The 21080-nt window shown below is 42.5% G+C and overlaps 1 long non-coding RNA gene and 3 other non-coding genes across 5 annotated transcripts; 1 reads left to right on the top strand and 3 right to left on the bottom strand.

Annotated features, from left to right (window-relative positions):
• Positions 1-7237: 7237 nt before the first annotated feature.
• LOC116762444 lies at positions 7238-16635 on the bottom strand. Of its 2 annotated transcripts, XR_004352259.1 has the most exons (4): positions 16219-16635; positions 15928-16010; positions 15408-15573; positions 7238-7429 (listed from the first exon to the last, which is right to left on the bottom strand). It is a non-coding gene; the product is annotated as an uncharacterized LOC116762444 (long non-coding RNA). The 2 variants fall into 2 exon arrangements; XR_004352258.1 differs by lacking the exon at positions 7238-7429 and having other exon boundaries at positions 14410-15573.
• TRNAW-CCA lies at positions 15472-15543 on the top strand. The gene has a single exon. It is a non-coding gene; the product is annotated as a tRNA-Trp (tRNA).
• A 1482-nt stretch (positions 16636-18117) lies between the features above and the next one.
• On the bottom strand, positions 18118-18190 carry TRNAR-ACG. The gene has a single exon. It is a non-coding gene; the product is annotated as a tRNA-Arg (tRNA).
• A 315-nt stretch (positions 18191-18505) lies between these two features.
• On the bottom strand, positions 18506-18587 carry TRNAS-AGA. The gene has a single exon. It is a non-coding gene; the product is annotated as a tRNA-Ser (tRNA).
• Between the last annotated feature and the right edge of the window lie 2493 nt (positions 18588-21080).

The raw sequence follows: 21080 nt of genomic DNA on the forward strand, positions 1-21080 counted from the left end.
GATCTTTGCTGAGTTGATGAATGAATGTTGAAATGAATAGGGAACCCCTGAGGGAAGCTGGAAAGTGAGGGGTCTAGGATGAGAATGGGAAAATAGCCTCCGAAAGGAAAAAAGACATCTGCTCTGTTGAAACCAGAACAAACAGATTAGAAAGGGCAGGTGCAGGTCGTGGGGCAGGGAGTTTGGCAACTCCCCCTTCTCTTTTCTCTCTGAGGTGGCATTACCTTCAGAGATGTGGGGAAACGACGTGGTGATGAAGGATCACAGCTAACGTTCACTGAACTTAGCTGCGCGCGACGTCTGTACTGGGTGTCCTCCACACCTTTGTCTCATTTCCTAACGTCTGCTCAAAGTAGTAGTTGTAATTAAATCAATTTCTGGGTGGGAAAAATAGAACTTCAGAGAGGTTAAGAAGCCTGTCCCAGTTTGTCTGAATAGTAGAATAAACAAGGTCAACCAGGTGTGGTGAACAGGCAGAGGAAATGGGCACAGAACTAGGAAACCGAATGATGGATTTGGGGCACTGCAGGCGGTGTGGTCAGGCCAGTGTAGGGCGGCGGTGCATGTCAGGGAGTGTCCAGGGATGGAGCGGAAATAGGACTGGACCATCGAGCGACTGCATTGCGGGGTTAAAGAGTGCACAGATTGCACTTTACCTTTTCGTGTAGTGTTTCTTCAACTGAGTTACGTAAGAACCTTGGTTAGGCAAAAATTAATTTCCAAATATATCTGAAAATATACCTTCAAAGTCCTGAGGGAGCCAGTTAAAAAATGTAGCATTAAAAGTTAAAATCTGTCATTAGGGAGTTCCTTTGTCACTAATGCAATTATGAACATAGCAGTTAGCTTGGAAACTGGAACCACTCAGCAATAATTGATTACAAGGATGTTAAGCAGGTGATATAGGATCTGCTTAGGTTGTGTTTGTTTTGATTAAAATTAACATTAAGACAATTTTTCAAAAAAAATATTGAAAATCCTTTTAGGATTACAAATGTCCATAGCATCCCCCACCCCAGTAAGACCGCAGAAGGCAATGGGAAGCCACAGAAGGTTTGGGACTTGAGAGGAATGTAATTGGGTTTCTATTTTAGCAAGTCTACTTTGAAACTCTAGACAATGGTAAACTTTTCAGAAGCAATGTCTTGCTTATGCTGGTTGTTTTTCAGATTTCTTGTCTGTTTCCTAATATTTATTTATACTAAAAGTCGTAAAAGGAAAAGGGCAGCAGCAGCTCTTGGGGGAATGGAAGCAGCTTGCTGTTAAGAGAGGGGTCTTGGTAACCTAATCCCAGGGATCTGTGTTAAAAGAAGAAAAACTGGGGGAGGTATTCTATGCCTCGGAAGGGGTCCTGGGCTAAGCAGTAACAGGACTTGCCCTGAGGGGAGGAGAGGAGGCTCCTTGGGTGGGTGCTGGCAGCATTGTGCAGCAGGGGGTCCAGGAGGAAGGGCAAGTTGACAGCAAAGGAGATGGAGTTCAGTTTTGGCCACAGGTTTGAACACCTTTGGGGAACTTCCCTGGTGGCGCAGTGGTTAAGAATCTGCTTGCCAATGCAGGGAACACGGGTTCGAGCCCTGGTCTGGGAAGATCCCTACTTGCCGTGGAGCAACTAAGGAGCAACGAACGAGCAACTAAGCCCGCGTGTGGCAACCTCAGAAGCCTGAGCGCTGAAACAAGAGAAGCCGGTGCAATAAGAACCCCGCGCTCAGCAGCAGAGACCCAATGCAGCCAAAAAGAAAAAAAAGAGAAGAAAAACCTTTGGGGCATCCATGAGGTATGAACAGAACTATTGGGATTCTATGGCGTAAGTCCAGATAGCGTAAGAGTAAGCAAGGCCTCAGGGGAAAGAATCAGGAGAAAGGCACCTATTAAGTGAAGCGCATAAAGTCTTAGAGGAAAAAGAAAAAATCCAATTTACTCACCATCCACTTTCTGGGCTTTTCTCCAGCCTGAAGTAGGACAAAGAAACCTCGTGAGATAAATGGCACATGAGAGGGTCTCAAATCGTATACACAGGAGAGAGAAGCACAGAACTTACGGAGCTCTCTTTGGAGTTTCTCTGTGAAAGGACAAGAAATGATTCAGTACCGTCCACAAGAGACGAGCCATGTTTACGTGGAAAGGGCCTCGGGGAGACCCCTTCCTGCATCATGTGTGCAGTGAGTCCTGTGAGCTGTCCTAGAACTAGGAAAGCTAGGGCACGGTCAGCGTCACAGGGTGAGGGAAATAACGAGTAGGGTTGCTGGTTTTGAGGGAGGAAGGACTGAATTAAAAACCTCACCTTCAAATCCCCTTAATCCTCTTCATCCTTGTCCTCTCCCTTCCCCTCTGTCCAATCCCTTTTCCACAGTCTTCTTTGGACCTCACTGCCCCAGTCTTCTGATTGCTTTACCTTTGGTCCAGCATTCTCGCTCTTTCTCCTGGCGAAGCTTCCAGATGAAACCAAGAGCAGCCAGCAGAAGTCCCAGAAGAAGCAAGAGTGAAGTCTGAGCTGCTGCCCAAGGAAAGTCCTTCAGCAAGAGGGTGCCTGAGCCAGAAGTGCTGGGTGTTATTCCTGCAGAGAAAAGCAGGAAACGGCCAAGGACTGTGGGTACTGGAGCACACAGAGGCTGTCTCCGGACTCTCCGAGATTCCTGGGCCAGCCCAGTGGCAGAGGGGCCTGGCTGGGAGAGCGACTCCAGCTTTGCCCCATTCTCTCCCACAAGATGGTTGGGAAACCAAGATACCTTGAGAGTCATCATGGAAAACAACAACAACAAATAAACGTAAAGGCTCTGGGACCCAGTGTTAAATCAAGGAGGCTCAAATCACTCCTGAAATATGGAACTGAAACTGGGATCCCGAGGAAGGGATGAAAATTGTTCCCTTTTCCTCAGATCATGAGAAGAGGAGCCTTCCACTGAGAATCACCCCGAATGTGGGAGCCCCTCAAGTTACTTGCAATAGTTGAGAGAAGTATATTTTTGGTAGGGAAGTGGATGCTGCTGGGAATCAGAAGCCCTGGGTACTAGTCCCACCCCCACTGCTTATTCCACCTGTGGTTTCAGCCAAGCCATCCAGTGTCCCTCTGTCTTGATTTCCTATAAAGTGGAGAGTTCAATAATATTACCTGTGCTATCAACACCACCAGCTCAATAAGAAAATTGTGAGAAGAGAACTTGGCTATCTATATGAACTTTTATGTATGTGTTTCTTTTCAATCTCCCTTAGCACCTAGCCCATGCAATTCATTTAGTTAGCATCCAATAAACACCACTGAGTTGAAAAAGAAAAGTGAGAGTGTAAACCCTTTATTTCTCTATCAGAAAAAGGATTCCATGTGAACAGAGAGCCTTTCCAAAGAGGTTTTACAAATTCAGTGACACATTATATGTGTAGAAAACAGTTAAATTAACAAAATAAAAAACTACCTGTACAGCCAGAACAGAGTCATAACTGGACATAAATGTAACAGCCTAAGGTCAATGCATGGAGCATAATCAAATTTCCTCCCAATATCTGACAGATGTCATTGTTGTGAGGACTAAAGGAACAGTGAAAAATCAGTTGTTGTCACCTTCCTAATACAGTAGAATTTTTATTGACAGAGTAGGTTCTAGCAATTTTTCCTGAAACTAAAGCATCATGTTTTTTTGTTTGACTAGTCATTATTTCCCACAGCAACCTACAGAGGACTTCCCCATTTCTGTATTTTTGTTCTTCCCTCCATAAAATTTAACCCTAGATTGTATACTGTTTTGTACCATTTCCTAGCTATTTTGTACTGGTAATGGCTTTACAGTGAAAACCCTGTATGTCCTAATAAAGGATAATTTTTTAAAAAGGTAAATATATAAAAAGAAAGTGTCAATGATTTATTTAACTTATTAATTAATAAGAAAACCAGTAAAAATGTTAAAAGTGCTTCAAATGAGGATTTGATTTATAAAATCTTATATTCTCTATCAGAGAGAAGTCGTCTGCGTCACCAAGCACAAGAACCATTTGTATTACTCTCACTGTTCTATAAGTTAACATCTGCCTCTACAAAGTTGTAAATGGTCTAGAAAAAGAAACAAGGGCTCAGTCCTACAGAATCAGAGATTTCCAGTGTGAGCTCTGCTAGACAGTGTCAGTATTCCATTGAAGCGATACTCAGTAATCTTTTTTTTTTTTTTTTTTTTTTGTGGTACGCGGGCCTCTCACTGTTGTGGCCTCTCCCGTTGCGGCTCCGGACGCGCAGGCTCAGTGCTCTCCCTGCTCTAGGAGCTGTGTGCATCCCCAGGACTCAAGTAAGCCCCAGGGGTGCGAGTTTTTGTTTATTCTCCTCTTTGCACCAAAGAGGCCAGGGAGGTATTATGGTCCTAATTTTTGCATAAAATTGAGGCTGAGAGAAGTTGAATAATGGAGCAAAGTCACTCAGCCAGCGAGTAGCAATGCCAGAGTGAACCTGGCTCAGTCTGGCACAAAGCCTGACCTCTAAACCGATTCAGCTGTGCGGCAGGCCTGCCCTGTTGCTGTGGCCGCCTGCGCTGACCCCGAGGAACAGGACCTCAGCTCAGTCCAGCCAGTTAGGGGGCAAATCTGCTTCTGTGCAGGCCCGTGAGCCAGCCAGTGAGGGCAGGAGAGGAAGCTCTGGCCAGCTGAGAAGTGTCACACAACAGTGCAAAGTTCCTTGGTTCAAGCCCAGCGGCTCTTTTTCCTGCCCGAACAGAGTTTATTTGGCCAGAGAATAACATGAAAGGGATACTATGGTTTTCTTGTTCCTTCTCTCAGACTTTTATCTACACTTACCTCTCACACATGTTCCTGCCCATCTCCCCTTTCTCCTCTGCTCCCCGTTTCTAGCACCTTGGCTTCAGTGATAGGAAACGTTTCTTCTCCGGAGTTTGTCAGAATTGGGTCACAGGAGCAGAAGAGTCTGGCCCAGATGCTGGACCAGGAGAGGCCAGGCAGTGGGGAGCACAATATCGCCCCCCACCCCCCCACACCCAGCCTGCAGAGCGGGGCTCAGCTGCGCATCCAGCTACACGGCTGCTGAGTCAGAAGAAGGGAAGAGCCAGGGCGGTGACGAGGCCTAGAAACAGGGAGTGTGTGGAAGTAACAGAAACCAGGGTGGAGAGCTGCCCCAGGAGGACCCCCAGGGGCCTGGGGAGGAAACAGCCCTGTCAACAGGAGCCTTCCTGGTCCCGGTATTAAACCTTAGGCCAGGAAAGTTTTTATAATCTTCCTTCTCAAAGTTCAGGTTGGCATTTAAAGCAGGTACGTTCATTCAACAAGCACTCCTCATTTGTGTGCCAGGTATTGTATTAGGAGCCAAGGGTGCAATAACTAGAACACAGGTTCTGCTGGCCAGGAATCCTCAGCAAAGAATTACCATTTATTATGTGCCAGCCATCATTCTATGTGGTTTACACATGTACGAACTTCTGAGTCCTTACAAGAACCCTGGGAAGTAGGCATTGTTACCCCATCCTCATCATGCTCACTTTATAGATGCAGGAAGTGAGGCAGAAAGAGATTCAGTGACTTGTCACAATTAGAGGAGAGTGACTCTAGACTTTGAAATCAGGCTGCTTGGCCCCAGGTCTGCTGGGGGCCAAACATCACGGACCAAAGAGAGCAACATGTTGGTGTTGTGATGAGGGAAGTGACAGGAAACCTAGGGAGACTTCCAGGAGGGGGCAGCCTCTGAGGTGTAACTTGGAGAAAAAGAGAGGTCCAGTGGCTAATACAGTTAACATCCAGTTCAAATTTGAATGTCAGATAAATAACAAATAATATTTTTGGTTAATATGTCCCAAATATGCATGAGACAAATTTAAATGGGCATCCTGGATTTTTATTTGTGAAATCTGGCAACAATACTCATCAGTCAAATGTTTGCTTGGATAAAGACTACTTTGTCAGGGGTTGAGTGTTGGAGGAGGTGAAACTGCAGGGCTGACAGGGACGGTCACCGAGGGCCTTGGATGCCACGCTTAGCATTTTATACTTTATTGTCATAAAAGGATGTAAAAGGAGAGGGGTTAGAAGGACCAGATTAAATGTGTGCTTTATGAAGGTCTCTCTCAGGACAACATGGAGGAAGGACAGGGAAGGCAACAGTAAGAAGGGAAACTATTGTAACAGCTGCGAGAGAGGTTCCAGTGACTTGGATGGAGACCAAGGGGCTGAAAAGGAGAGGGCAGGTCCAGGAGAGTGTAAGGTGACTAGGCTGGCTTGAGAGGTGCATCACCTATGCAGGGGCACGGGATCCAGACTCAGTAGGGCACCACTCTTGGGTTAATGCTCTGCTGTTGCCATCTTGAAATTCTTAATAATTTTATCTTTGAACTTGTGTATTTTAATTGAAGTCCAATGGGCCACCAGAGCACGCTCATGAGGAAAGGATATAATCAGAATACGTGTGTCCACCATTTCGGCAGCTCCATTCCAGTTACAGTCTTTGTGATGCCCCATGAGCACAGAATTCCAGGGGGCCCACGAAGCGTGTGAATTCAGTGAGACTCAGAGTGAGTACAAGGTAAGCAAGTTACACATACAACTGAGTAAATGGGGTGCTGACAGCCCCTAGGGGCCATGCTTCCCTTTTGAAGCAAACTTTGCTTCAGATGCAAAAAAAGCCAATGAAGTCCTAAGAAACACAATCCTATCATACCCTTTCGTGTGTTACTTCCTTGTATTTGCCAACCACTCATGCTTAAAATGATGACAGAGAAGGTCAGGAAAAGATAGGGCAACACATCGTTCCTTTTTTCTCAGTCCTTCCTCATTTATCGATAAGTCAAAGAGTGTGTTGGTAGGATGTACATATATGAAGAAGAGAAATAAAAACAGCGGAGTTAGTTTTGTGCGTGGTTTCCATTGTTCTGGTAAGAGTGAAATACATGTACACTCTATGAGATACAAATGGTGTAATTTTAGTGATTCTACTCCGGAGTTAAATGCTCTGATATTTGCCTTTACAACTGACATTGCACATTATAAAGATGGACAGTGAAATTCACGTTAAGAATTAAAAATCTAATCTTTCTTTACTCAGAACAGTATTAACTAACAAAAGCCACCATGATGAGTTGAGGGAAAGACAGACTGTAGAGGGAAGAGAAAAGCTTTCTATTTTAGTATTTTTAAAGGCTCTTTCCCTGCGTTTTGAACAACGGGCTCCACATTTTCATTGTGTCCTGCAAAGTCCATTGCCTCAGCTCTGGGTAGAAATGGCACCTGCTGGAGGAGGGGGTAGAGAGAATGACTTTGCTGGCTTATTCCAAGGTCATGGTTTGGTGACTGAGGAAGGCAGTAGTACTTCTACTACTACTAGTGACAGGGCAGCCAGGAGGCAGCGCAGGTGATGCATGGTGATGGCAGCTCAGCATCTCTTGCTTTGGAGGTGCCTGGGGGACGTTTAGACAGAACTAATCCTCAGCTGGAAAGGCAGGCCTGGAGCCTAAGAGAGAGACGGATTATTCATGAGAGGCGGGCCTCGGGTTAAATGGTCAAAGCCTTTCAGGGACCAGAGAGAGGGCGGGAGAAGAGCTGTTCACGTTTACAGAGCACTTGCTAAGGCCCGTAACTCATTTGTTCCTCACCTTAGGAGGTGAGGGTTACTGTCCACATTTTACAGGTGAGGAGGTGGCTCAAAACCTTCCCTGACCACTCTCTCCTCCTCTGCTTTTCTTTTTTTTCTTTTTTTTGCAGTACGCGGGCCTCTCACTGTTGTGGCCTCCCCCGTTGCGGAGCACAGGCTTCAGACGCGCAGGCTCAGCCGCCATGGCTCACGGGCCCAGCCGCTGCGCGGCACGTGGGATCCTCTCAGACCGGGGCACGAACTCGCGTCCCTTGCATCTGTAGGCGGACTCTCAACCACTGCGCCACCATGGAAGCCCCTTCTGCCTTCCTTTATCTCTGTTCTGTGCTTCATTTTTCTCCATAACATTTAGGTCACCATCTGACATATTGTATATGTTACTTATTTATTTTCTCTCTCCCTCTCACTAGCATGCCACTCCCTGAGGGCAGACTTTTGTTACATTTTGAGTACTGCTCTTTTTGTCTCAACTGAGCTCGGACATAAGGACCCATGGGTGACGGGTTTTTCAGCATTACCACAGAAATGGATTTAATAAAACTGTAAGATAAAGGTCCATTACTCTTGATACCCCACTCGCATGTGTCTCTTCATTTTGTCATGTATAAAGCATGCTTATTTTTTTTTGATCCTCAACATTTCAGGCTGAGATAAAATAAAATGTATCAATATTAACATATACACACTACTATATATAAAATAGATAAACAACAAGGACCTATTGTATAGCACAGGGAACTATACTCAATATCTTGTAATAACATATAATGGAAAAGAATCTGAAAAAGAATATATATACATATATATGTATATAACCAGATCACTTTGCTGTAAACTTGAAACTAACACAACATTGTAAATTAACTATACTTCAAAAAAAAAAAATCTCAGAAAAAAATGTGGGTAGGAATCATTATCCAGCTGGGTTGTTTCTGTGAGGCAAAAATGAAACAGTATCTATAACACGTTGTAAAATGTAAGGTCCCTATGAACGTCACTAACCGCTGTCCAGAAAATTATTTTTTCCCTTCAGTAACTTGCTTGTCCCTCTCCCCTGCTCTACCTCTCATTCCTCCTTCCAGCCCTCCTACGCCACCTCTTCCTCCTTTCTCCCCTTCCTTCCCATTCTCCACCCCCCACCCCCGCGCTTTCCTCCTCCCTCTCTTTCCTCCCTCCTCCGCGCTTTCCTCCTCCCTCTCTTTCCTCCCTCCTCCTCCCTCTCCCTCTCCTGGGCTCTAGTCCCTTCCCCCACGTCTCCTTCTGCCCCCTCCGCCACCTCTGACTTCTGATAATTATCTTTAGGCTTTTCTGCCTCCTGGTGGCCAATATGCATCAATGCATGTGCTACGTGCCTGGGAAACAGCCTCCGTCTCTCTACCAGTATGAAAGGAGTGGGTAATAAACAGGCAAGCCAAGGGCTGTGCTGTGCAGAATCCCAAAAGCCGAAAGACGTGGTGTTTTCCCGCAAGAACATTATAAAAGATTTAGAAGGTCCCATGAATAGATTAGGATTCTGTAGGCCACAAATTCAGGAGTTAATTCTGTATGTTTATTTAATATACAATATAAACCGAGGTATATCTCAGTCCCCAGCCCTTTTCTGCTTAGTGGCAGGACCTTAGCCAAATCGGGCTACATCTAAGTCAGTGGGCTTTGTCTTAGTCCAGGACTTTATCAACTAACTTGGGGACTCCACGTTTTTTCGGAATTTTATGTCAGTTTGAGCATGAAGAGAAGAGCTCTTTGTCCAGGTACCCCCGGAAGAGTTGCCGGCTCTCAACTGATATCTGCCCACTAGGAGATCTGCCGCTACATCCTTGTGCGCTGGTTTCTCAGCGTGGAACCTCGCAAATCCCCGCGTCTTTCCTCTACATCCTGGCGAGGTGTCCGGGGGGACTGTGCGCCTCTCAGCCACCTGCACACCAAGCGGGACCCGGAAACCTGCTTCAGTGGAGCTTCCGTTCCACGCTGTGGTTCTGCCTCAGCTCCTCCGGAAGCCGGGTCCACTGGGTTCCTACATCTTTTTTTCTAAAGTAATCTTGATTTTTTTTTTTTTTTTTTTTACTGTGATCCACAGTAAGAAATACATTTTATATTGTAACTCAAGACAGCATCCATATTTATATAGATACCATTTGCTCTTATACCTTTTTGCTCTATTTGATATTTTTAAAATGTTGGTCGTTACTCAATGTATTGATTTTACAATCCATTAATGAACCAGGACCTGCAGGTTGAAAAGAGGTTGAAAAGCACTGTCCTATGATTATTGTCTGTGGCATAAACGTTATGCCTCAAGTCCTGCAGGGCTCTGCTTTGTTACCCAAAAGACAGGATTTTGAGGCTCGAAAGTTTACTTTCAAATTACAGTTTTTGACATGGATATTTTAAAATGATTTTGAAAGTCAAGATGCACTTATGTCTCATCATATTAATGCTGTAAGAACACTTTTATTCTGGCATGAGGCCGAGCAGAGAGTTTTCTGATGCAAAAGGATAAATACATGAGTTAACATTTCTTAATATTTTCTTGCCTACACTTTCTCCCAAATATACCAAGGTGGCATATTGATTATTTTGCATTAAAGTTACTTGAGAAACGTTCAGTACAAGAAGAATACTCTGACTCTCCTTTTTCTCACTGAGAAAGTTTCCATGGAAAGGTATCCTCCCTATGCCGAGAGGATGGAGGACATCCTTATCTGGGGAGACAGGGAATTGGAGGCTGAGAAAGCTGTATACACAAACTTTGTTACTTCTTCATTAATTTGCTACCCCAAGCAAAAAACCCTTTGTTTTGTCAAATCTTCACAAATAATTGATTATTTTTGTCTAAAAAGGAGCATAAACAGCCTGGTTTGGTCACTTCTTAGGTCCTATGCCTAAGGGGCTTCCATATACACCAAATTAAATTTCTTTTTCTCCTGTTAATCTGTCTTATAACAATTTGATTGTTAGACCAGCCAAAATAAACTAGAAGGGTAAAGGAAAATTGTTCCACGCCTACACGAGGGATCTGGAATTTTTTCTGTAAAAGGCTGAATATTATATATTTTGGGCTTTTCTGGGCATGTGTTCTCTGTCATAACTACACTTGTGTTGCAGCCATAGATGAATGGACATGGCCATGTCCCAATGAAACCTTATTTATTTATGGGCACTAAAATTTGAATGTTATATAATTTCAATGTGTCACAGAATATTATTCTTCTTTCCATTTATATTCAACCATCTAAAAATGTAAAAACAGCTGTGAGTGATACAAAAACAGATGATGGGCTAGATTTGGCTCAAGGACTATGCTTGCCGACTCCTGCTTTAATCTAACGACTTGACAGTTGAGAACTTTCCCAAGGCCTGGTTTTAAAATTCTACAAAAAAATTGGGAAGTGATTTACTCAAATGAAGGAAATCTGGTGAAGGAACTGACCTTAAATCATAGCTTGACTCTTTGTTAAAGTGCTTTATATTTAATACAAATCAAAATGCATAAGTGAATTATTAGCATTTCTATACCTGCGATCTACTGTGTGTTTTATATACTGGATGCTTATATCTTAAAAAGGAAAACTTTCTATTTAGTGGAATATTTGTAATTTGCTGTTCTCTATGATGTTTATGCTATAAAACTTAGGCACTTCTATAAATACATATAAAATGTAAATGTGTGTAATACTAGAGTTCTTATAAGTGTTACTGCATACTAAAAGGAATTGATCCAAAGGACAAACTCTAATGATAAGATTCATTTATAGGTTTATTAAAAAAAATTTTTTTTTGTAGATTTCATACTTTGATCATAGCTGAGGGGGTGGCGGGGTGTGTGGATATTGTGTCAGTCAAGTTGCCTGTTGTCAGGTTCATCCCCTACCCTTCTCTTGCTCTGCTCTGTACCACAAAGAACTACATTTCCCAGCCTTCCTTCCCCTCTGGCTTCTGGGTAGGTGTAGCCAATGGGAGGACTGACAAAAGATTGGAATGCGGGAGGAAGGCAGAATCCAGGGCATTTCTCCATCTCTCTGCTTCCTATAGCATTTTCTGCTGCAGCTGCATCTGTTCTCGGACTAGAGCTCCTCCTTCTGGCATCCTAGTTCCTGCTACTCATCCCTGGGTCATCCTCTGTTCTAGCCCCCGCTCTGGGCTCTAACGCCACCTCTTCCCATTGTCCCTCCATCTTTAGGAGTATAACAGCTTCTTGCTGTTGATAATCTCTGCATTACCCTCCTGTGAGTCCCTATACTGACAGCCAGTTCATTTTGCTCTCTCTTACAATGTCTCTTAAATATGGCCCAGACCATCTGCTCCTTGAAGGTTGGGAAGGCAAACTCTGATATGAAATCATAACTCAAAAGACAGACTCCTAAGGACTCTTAAGTGTAAACTTTAATTTTCTCTCCTGAAAAGTCAGGTTACTGACACTGTTAAAGTCCGCTGACCAAAGACCTCCAGGAATACACTTGTAGTCAAAGTTAGGTTTGGGGAGAGAGCACACTGGAGGAATCTTGGGGCATCTAGCTAAAAGGGAGTTGGGAGAAGCTTATTATTCTGAGGAGGGTGTGAGGAAATCAGACATCAGTTATGGACTGGGTGTTGTCAGGAAGCAGGGCAATTCAGTGAGTAGGTATTTCAGTAATCTTTATGTAGGAGGAAGGAGGATTAAAGTGGGGCTGGAGCTGTTACTGGTCAGAAAGCACAGTCACTTAAGCTGGAAAGGGGGTTACTTATCTCTGTGATTGCAGAGTATCCTTATCTCTTTCCTGTTTCAGACATAGTTATGGAGGGACCTTGTCTCCACCTTGTTCTATCACAGGTAACAGAGTGGCCTTGTCTGATTATTGTTGATACTGTAAAACATTGTGTTCAAGTGTCCTGGCGTTTAGCGTCCAGCTCCTGGATTTTTTAATTTATTTTTTTAATAGTTGTGACACCAACCTCACAGACATATTGAGAAGATTGAATATAATTATATAACACCATATGAAAATTCAGAGAAATGTTTTCGGGCACATAGTAAGTGCTTAAAATAAATATTAGCTTCTTCTTATTGTCGTTATTGCTAAGCAGTGATAGACTAGACCCTGGAGCCAGCTTGTACTGGTTTGCAGGAGCCAACTGTACACATCTCTACCTAGCTCAACGTTCAATGATTTCAGTGACTTCACAGCTGTAGCTTGAGTCAGCTATGGTAGGAGAATCTATACCAGAATAGTGTTCTTCCCTGGAGAGCTGGTTATTAAACATATCAACATACCACTGCCTGGGATGACCAGGAGCCTCAATAGCCCAGTGAGAAATGAATGCGGAAATGGAAGAGCACTTAAGAAAAGTATTTGTTTTGATTGGAGTCAGAAGAAATTGGAAAGTCAGTCTAAAGTAAAGTCATACCTAATACCACATTATTATGAGAATTTTAGGGTAGTATAACATTTGCAGAGCACCACTATCCATTTCTACATTTCTTTTTTTTAATGTGTACAAAGCTTTATTTTTCTTGATCAATATATTTTTATTGAAGTATAGTTGATTTACAATGTGTTAGTTTCTGCTGTATAGCAAAGTGATTCCGTTATACACACACGCACACACATATATATATATACATTCTTTTTTAAAAATATTCTTTCCCATTATGGTTTATCATAGGCTATGGAATATAGTTCTCTGTGCTATACAGTAGAACCTTGTTGTTTATCCATTCTACATATAAAAGCTTACATCTGCTGACCTCAACCTCCCACTCCATCCCTCTCCCAACCCCCTCTCCCTTGGCAACCACCAGTCTGTTCTCTATGTCTGTGATTCTGTTTTTGTTTCATAGTTAGGTTCATTTGTGTCATATTTTAGATTCCACATATAAGTGATACCATACGGTATTTGTCTTTCTCTTTCTGACTTACTTCACTTAGTATGATAACCTCTAGTTGCACGTTCCTATATTTCTGCCCAGCTTGGATTTATAAGGTGAGGAAGTGAAGTGCAGGAAGAATCCTAAAATAGTTTACAAAATAATTTACATTATTAACGAGGTAATAATTTTTAGAATTTTGGAGAAATTTGTGTATTTTCTGCCATACGTGTACATGTGTGTGCTAATGAATCCCATTACTTTATCACTTGGTGTATTATGAGAAAGATGTAATTATGATGTTTAGAGTTAAGCACTAAAATGCGGGACATTAATAAGCAAGCAATAGTAAGACAGTATTGTATTAGTGATACCAGTTGCTTTATAGCACCCGTAAAAAACCCATAAACCGCCCCCCCCATAAATCTCAGTTTTTCACCTAAATAAATGTTTTTCTCTCAGGCAACATCTAGGGCAGATTGTCTGGTTGGTCTTCACATGGTCGCTGAGAGACTATCGTGTGACTTTGGAGTCTAGGACCATGGAGTCCTCTGCGTTTGACAGATAGAAAGGCAAAGGGACATAGAGAGGAAGCCCCCAAACCAGGAGAGGCTTTCCTGGGTCAAGCTTCAAAGTTTCGAACTGACCGGTTACAATTCTTTCCATATTCCATTGTCCAGATCTCAGCCACATGGCCGAAACTAATTGCAAGGCAGGCTAGGAAATGGAGTTTAGACTGAATGTTTGTGTCCCCCCACCAAATTCATATGTTGGAACCTAATCCCCAGTGTGATGGTATTTGGAGGCGGGGCCTTCTGGAGGTGATTCAGTGGAGCCCTCATGAACGGGATTAGTTTCCTTATAAAAGAGACCACAGAGGACTCCCTGGCCCCTTCCACCGTGTGAGGACACAGCCATACTGAACTGCTGATGCCTTGATCTTGGACTTTCCAGCCTCCAGAACTATGAGAAATAACTGTTTTTTTTTGTTTGTTTAAGCATCCAGAACTATGGAGAACTATGAGAAATAAATGTTTTTTTTTTTTTGTTTAAGCCACCTAGTCTATGATATTTTGTGATAGCACCCCAAACAGACCAAGACAATTGTATTTCCAAGAAGAAAAGGAAACAGACTTTGATAACTACTCTAGCAGCCTCTTCTGCAATAATTTACCAAGTGTTCTGTGTCACAGGGGATCCACAACCAAAATGAGGGACATATATCAAGTCTGAGAGTCTGATTTCTTAGAGAGGCCGCCATCCCTCTGGGTCAACTTCCTGGTGTTTGTTCTTAGCAGGGAGTGGTAGCCATGCTATGGTGAGGTGGGTGTGGTAGCCAAAGAGGATATGTTACGTGGAGGGCAAGCTGACCTCTCAGACGGGCCCCCAAAGAGGCTGTGCCTTAGCTTTTAGTTTAGTTATTTTCAATAGGTAATCAATAAATATATAAGTCAAATATATGGTATACTAGATGCTGATATATAGTATGCAGCATCTAGCCTAGGAAAAGCAAGGAAAAGAGATAAGGAGAATCAGAGGTACACAATTTTGAGACTCCTGGACAGGATATTCTGAAAAATGATCCACTACTGTAAAACAGACGCACCTCTCTCTGAAAATTAAAATTTCCAGTTCTTAATCTTGAAAAATGGGTTCAGAGCTCAGGATTCATTTTTCAGAATATCTTTTTCTAGGAGTTCAAAGCGACCTCTCCCTTATTTACATCTCGGGAAAAAATCTCATTGAGATTCGAAACCCGCCTGCAGTTTCCCAGACAGGTGCTTTAACCAGTCAAACCATGGTGACGGGATCACTTGCTTCCTCCGGCAAAAAAGATTTCCTGCTCTTCTTAGGGGCAGTTTCAGATCCAGTGATCGGATTAGAAAGAACTCTCGCAGTATGAAATCGATCATTTCAACTAAGGACAAGAGCGGGTGTAAGGAGACGCCGCTGTCGCGCAGATGGGATGCGGCACAATTAAACTTCACTTACTTAGTACAGATGATTAATTTCATAGATCAGGTTGACAGGTAAAGGAGATGGGGGGCTCCCGCAGGACCTCGTGGCGCAACGGTAGCGCGTCTGACTCCAGATCAGAAGGTTGCGTGTTCAAATCACGTCGGGGTCAACTGTTTTAGTGTCTGTGGGGTGTACTGGTCTATGAAGTGAAACGTAGAGAACGACAAAAATTCCTTCCCTGCTTTCTCCAAACTTGGATACCCTTAAGACACCTTTAGAAACTAAATAAATAGGTAGGTGTACACTACTGTTACGTGCTTTGGGGGTTTTTCTCTGGGCCCATAAAGACATTTTTATTCTTTTGTTGCAAAAGACATTTTTCTTTCATTGCAAACGTTCTGAATTTCACTCTTCACTAACTCCCAGCCTTCTCTCCACGCTCACTTCTGTGCTCCCCGACCCATCTCCTGACCCACGTCTCTCTCCAACCGTCAGAAGCTTAGCAGATCTTCTCAGACAACTAGTCAGATTCGAGGGGGTGACCTCAGCTCACCTGCTTCACACCTGGGTCAGCTTTTCCTTGCTAGAGAGCTTACATAGCAAGCAGATTCGTGGCTCTCTGCGATTCCCCTACTCCTGCAAACCATGGAAAGAGTCAGTTCATTTCCGGATGCAGAAAACCTGAACGTAGTTTTTTGTTTGGTTTGTTTTGTTTTGCCAAATTGAGACTAGAGGAAATGAACCATTACATCAGAGAAAGTTAATCCTCTGGGCTAGAAGTTCCCTGAACCCCCTAAAACTCTATGTTAAAAAAAAATGTACAGGAATGTGCATTTTTTCTTACCTGGGACTCGAGAACTCTCCAACAGATTATGAACGGTCACATGACAGCAAGGAAGAAAGGGAAAGCACAATTATTTCATCAGAGCCTATTATTTTGTATAACTTAGAATGACTTTAAAACATGACATATGGAATATCAGCAGATATTTTGTTATAGATATAATGTACACATTCACATAGCACCTAGTAACAGACATTGCATCTAAGCATGCCTTTGTGCATGGGGAAGAGTATCCAAAGTAATCTTTATCCATTTCTTATTAGCCCTATTCTTAGTAGTTAGTTCAGGGCCTTGGCCATCACATTACACAAGACAGATTCCTGGTATGGGGGAAGAGAAAGAGAGACAGAAACAGAGAGAGAGACAGAGCGAGAACACATTTAATCCTGCAGGCTGGGGAAAAAAAAAAAAGTCTGAAAAAAGCTGAATACTATGTGAGGGCGTGTGTGTGTGTGTGTGTGTGTGTGCGCGCGCGCGCGCATCTGTTCTCTCTTACTGCAGAGTGGCGCAGCGGGGGCGTGCTGGGCCCATAACACAGAAGTCGATGGATCGAAACCATCCTCTGCTAAAGGCGGTTACTTTTCCTCCTGAAGAGACCTTTGGGAGAAGAGAATTTATTAAGAAAATTTGCCTTCCGTATATCCTCTTTGGTGAGGTGTCTGTTGAGATCTTTGGCCCATCTTTTAAGCATATGAAAAGCATATATCTTGAGAAGAATGCAAATTAAAACAACGAGATACCACTACACATCTATCAGAAGAGCCAAAATCCAGGACACTGAACACCAAATGCTGGTGAGGAGGAGGAACAACAGGAACTCTCATTCTTTGCTGGTGGGAATGCAAAATGTTAGAGCCACTGTGGAAGATGGTTTGGCAGTTCATACCATCCAGCAATTGCCCTCCTTGTTAGATTGCCCAAAGGAGTTGAAACTTACGTCCACACAAAAACCTGCACACAGATGTTTATAACAGCTTTGTTCATAATTGCAAAAAGTTGGAAGCAACCAAGATGCCTTTCAGTAGGTGAATGGATAGATAAACTGTGGTACGTGCAGACAATGGAATATTATTCAGCATTAAAAAGAAATGAGCTACCAAGCCATAAGAAACATGGAGGAAACTTAAATGCATATTACTAAGTGAAACAAGCCTATCTGAAAGGCTACATACTGTATCATTCCAATATATGACATTCTGGAAAAGGCAAAACTACAGAAACAGTAAAATGATCATTGGTTGCTAGGGGTTGGTGAGGGGAAGAAGGATGAATAGGCAAAGCACAGAGGATTTTTCAGGCAGTGAAAATCCTCTGCGTGATACTGTAACGCTGGGTACACGTCATTCTACATTTGTTCAGACCCATAGAATGTACAACATTGAGGGCAAACAATAATGAAAGCTGTGGACTTTGGTCCACAGTAGATTCATCGATTGTAGCAAATGTACCTGCTCTGTTGATAATGGGGGAGGATATGCATGTGTGAAGGCGTGTGTGCTTTCCTCTCAATTTTGCTGTGAACCAGTAACTGCTCTAAAAAACTAAATCTTAAAAAAAGAGAGAAGAAAAAATTGCTATCTAGAAATCTTCTCTTTGTGAGACTTCCAATCTTAACTCTCAAAAGAATGATGCATTTGAAAGGTCTCCTCTTTTAATTTCCCTCACATATCTAATGTAAGGATTCATCAGCTTCAAAAACAGTTTAGGGATGTGATTTAAAGAAAATGCGTGTATGTAAAAGAAGAGTAGCGAACTATAGCTGAAGTCTGTTTATTAACATTTTTGTCATTTTGTATAACGTGATATTATAAAATAAATACATTTTTAAGTTAAAAAAAATTAACGCAGAGGCCTGGGAAAGATGGGAATTTGTGGAACTTCTAAGAGTCACAAAAGTGACGAGCCAGCCAGGAGTCGAACCTGGAATCTTCTGATCCGTAGTCAGACGCGTTATCCATTGCGCCACTGGCCCGCCTGCGGCAGCTCGTACCTTACACTTTTAGAAAAAGGAAGTAGCGGCATTACTGTTGCTCTAAATATGAATGTGTGAAATCTCTCCTTTCATCTTGTGAACCTCAAAACCTCAGAATTGAACTAAAAGAAAGTCTTACTGGTTATTCTTTCTCACTCATGCAGTAGGATTCCTTCGTGGTCTATGAGAACTCTGTTTTGATGTAGCTTGTAAAAGGTCTGAGAGAATGTTTAATATTTTAAAAAGTAACTTGAAGGTCCATCCTACCAGGCAGGTAAGATACATCAGACCTTGAACGTTGTAAAGAAGACAAAGCGTAGTCGGTAGGATTCGAACCTGCGCGGGGAGACCCCAATGGATTTCTAGTCCATCGCCTTAACCACTCGGCCACGACTACACACACGATTGTGTTTAACCTTCTTCATGTTACTATATATCATTTATTCTAAGCTACTTCAGTATTTAGTAATTAAAAAGGGCAAAACAGAGGAGGCTAAGTTCTATTAATAGTTGATGGAACCGAAGAGGATTCAACCACCTTCAATTCCAGCATGTGGTAAGACTGAGAATGCTCTTTGGTCTTTCCTAGAAAGCAAATCACCATATATTGCAATACTTCAAAAATCCCTATTTTTGCTGGAGTAGGAGATTTATCCTCAATAAATAATCTGACAAAGCTGTTCCTTACAGGTGCCGTATGTCTTCAGACATTTAGTCTAGTGCCTGGAATATAGTAAGGGCTCAACAAATGTCAGCAGCTATTGTAACCCTCATTTTAAAATTCAAGAATGAGGATCTATCAAAATGTTCTACAGGGAACCCCATCTTCTGTCTCTCTGTAAAGCTAAAAATATTTTAAAGCAGTAGATAGAATATTTTTGAATAAAATAGGAAATTAGAAAATATTTCTGAGAATCAGATCCACTTCATTGCATGGGGCCTTTTCTCACAAGAGGAAAAACAACTTTATCTGATACTCTATGGATAATGTTTAAAAATATTTGCAAAGACCACCTCCAAAGCAAGAACATAACCCCAGGATCTCCACTTTTCTGAAACTACACAACCATTATCACAATCTTATCTGTACGTGTATGCATGTGATTGTATTAATGTGCAAGTAGAAGATTTTGTTTTTCATCAACAGCTTCATTCCATGAACAGAAGAAGGACAGGGCATGATTGATAAACCACAGCTTATGTGCTGATGGATTGAAAATTATCTCCAGTCCAGACCTCTCTTCTGGGCTCCAGAATTGGACACAATTGTCCTAGTTATTTCTTTTTGCATGTCAATGGGCATCTCAAAAGCAATACATCCCCAAACGAATGCTCTATCCTTTCCCCCAAAACTTGAAACTCCTCCAACAACCCAAAGTTTTGACAGGAGCACCCAGGTACCAAACCCAAAGACTCAGAAGTCCCCTTATCCGTCCTCTCTCTGATTTTCTCTCCACAGCCCACAGGTTACCAGGTCTTTGGTTCAACCTCCTAATTTTTTCTCAGATCTGGTTCTTCCTCCCAACCATCAGACCCACTTTCTTAGATAGGCTTCTAACAGTTTCTCATAGGAGTTACTGCAACGACTTCTTGGAAGTCTTTTGGCCTCCGCTCCCTTGTCCCTGAACAGATTCATTCATTTCTTCATTGTTTCAGAATTTTTATTCTGGGCACAATTGCATGCCAGACACTTGGCTAGGTGCTTCTCACTCAGTGGAGAGCAAGAAAAGTGTGGCCACTCTTCTGAGGGATTTCTAGAATAAACAATTACAGAAGTAAACACTTACCATTGAGTATGACAAGTGAGAGGTCCACTGTGCCGTAGTAGCCCACAGGAAGAGTGTAGATCCCAGTCATGAATATCTTAGGTGGCTGCCTGGAGAGAGTCACTCATTAGACTCCAAGTTTCACGAAGAAATATTCCAGTTATACCTTTATTACTTCTGAATGGGCAAATGGACACTCAGTAAATATATGTGGAATGAATCATATTTAAACTCAGATCTGAAGGATGTGTGGGAGTGAGCCAGATTGGAGAGGGGAGTGGTGGTCTAGACTTAAACCTCATAGAATAGGGGAGAAATGGAAGAAAGTGCTGTCTGGCTGGAACGTTGCTTTTTAGAGGCGTACAGAGAGGGGCAGCAACGAGAGATAACACGAGAGACGTAGTTTAGGGCAGATTACATAGGTAGGGCTATGTCAACACTAACTGCTGTGTTCATCTGAGAACGCAAATCAGATTGGGTCCCTTCCCTCCTTTAAAGTCTTTAAAACTACTCTGTAGCCAGCGGGGAAGATCACAGATGGCATAGGAGGCCCTCATCACGGGCATCTATCTAAACTTCTCAGCTCTCTTTCTGGCCACTCTGTCAAGGGAGCCTGGACTCCTGAAGCATAAAGGATCTGCCCTTCCTCACAGGGTGCTGGTTTCTTGCTGCTGACCCTCTCTTTTGTCTCCTAGGAGCCCTGTGCTCTTCCGTCAGAGCTTTTCTTTAAACAGGACAGCTTCTGTCAAGCTTTTTTTTAAAAAATTAAACTTTTATTATAAACATTTTCAAACATTTAAAAAAATTGAAAGAATAGGGAATTATGTGTATAGCCACCACCCAGATTCAACAATTGTTAACATTTTGCCCTCTTAGTCTTATCTGCCTTTTTCTGTTGAATCATACAAAATTCATTTGAAGACCTCATGCCCTATACACATAAACATGTATCATCTAAACATGTCTCATATAACCACAATACCATTATCATAAATAAAAAAATCTAGCAATTCTTTATAAAAACATCTAATATCCTGTCCTTATTTAAATTTCTTTAATATGTCTTTTGGAGCCAGTTTCTCTTACCCGGATCCCACCAAAATTCATTCACTGTTTTGGGTTGT

The sequence above is a fragment of the Phocoena sinus genome, chromosome 11 (assembly GCF_008692025.1).
Source record: "Phocoena sinus isolate mPhoSin1 chromosome 11, mPhoSin1.pri, whole genome shotgun sequence".
In the NCBI taxonomy this organism is placed as follows: Eukaryota; Metazoa; Chordata; class Mammalia; order Artiodactyla; family Phocoenidae; genus Phocoena; species Phocoena sinus.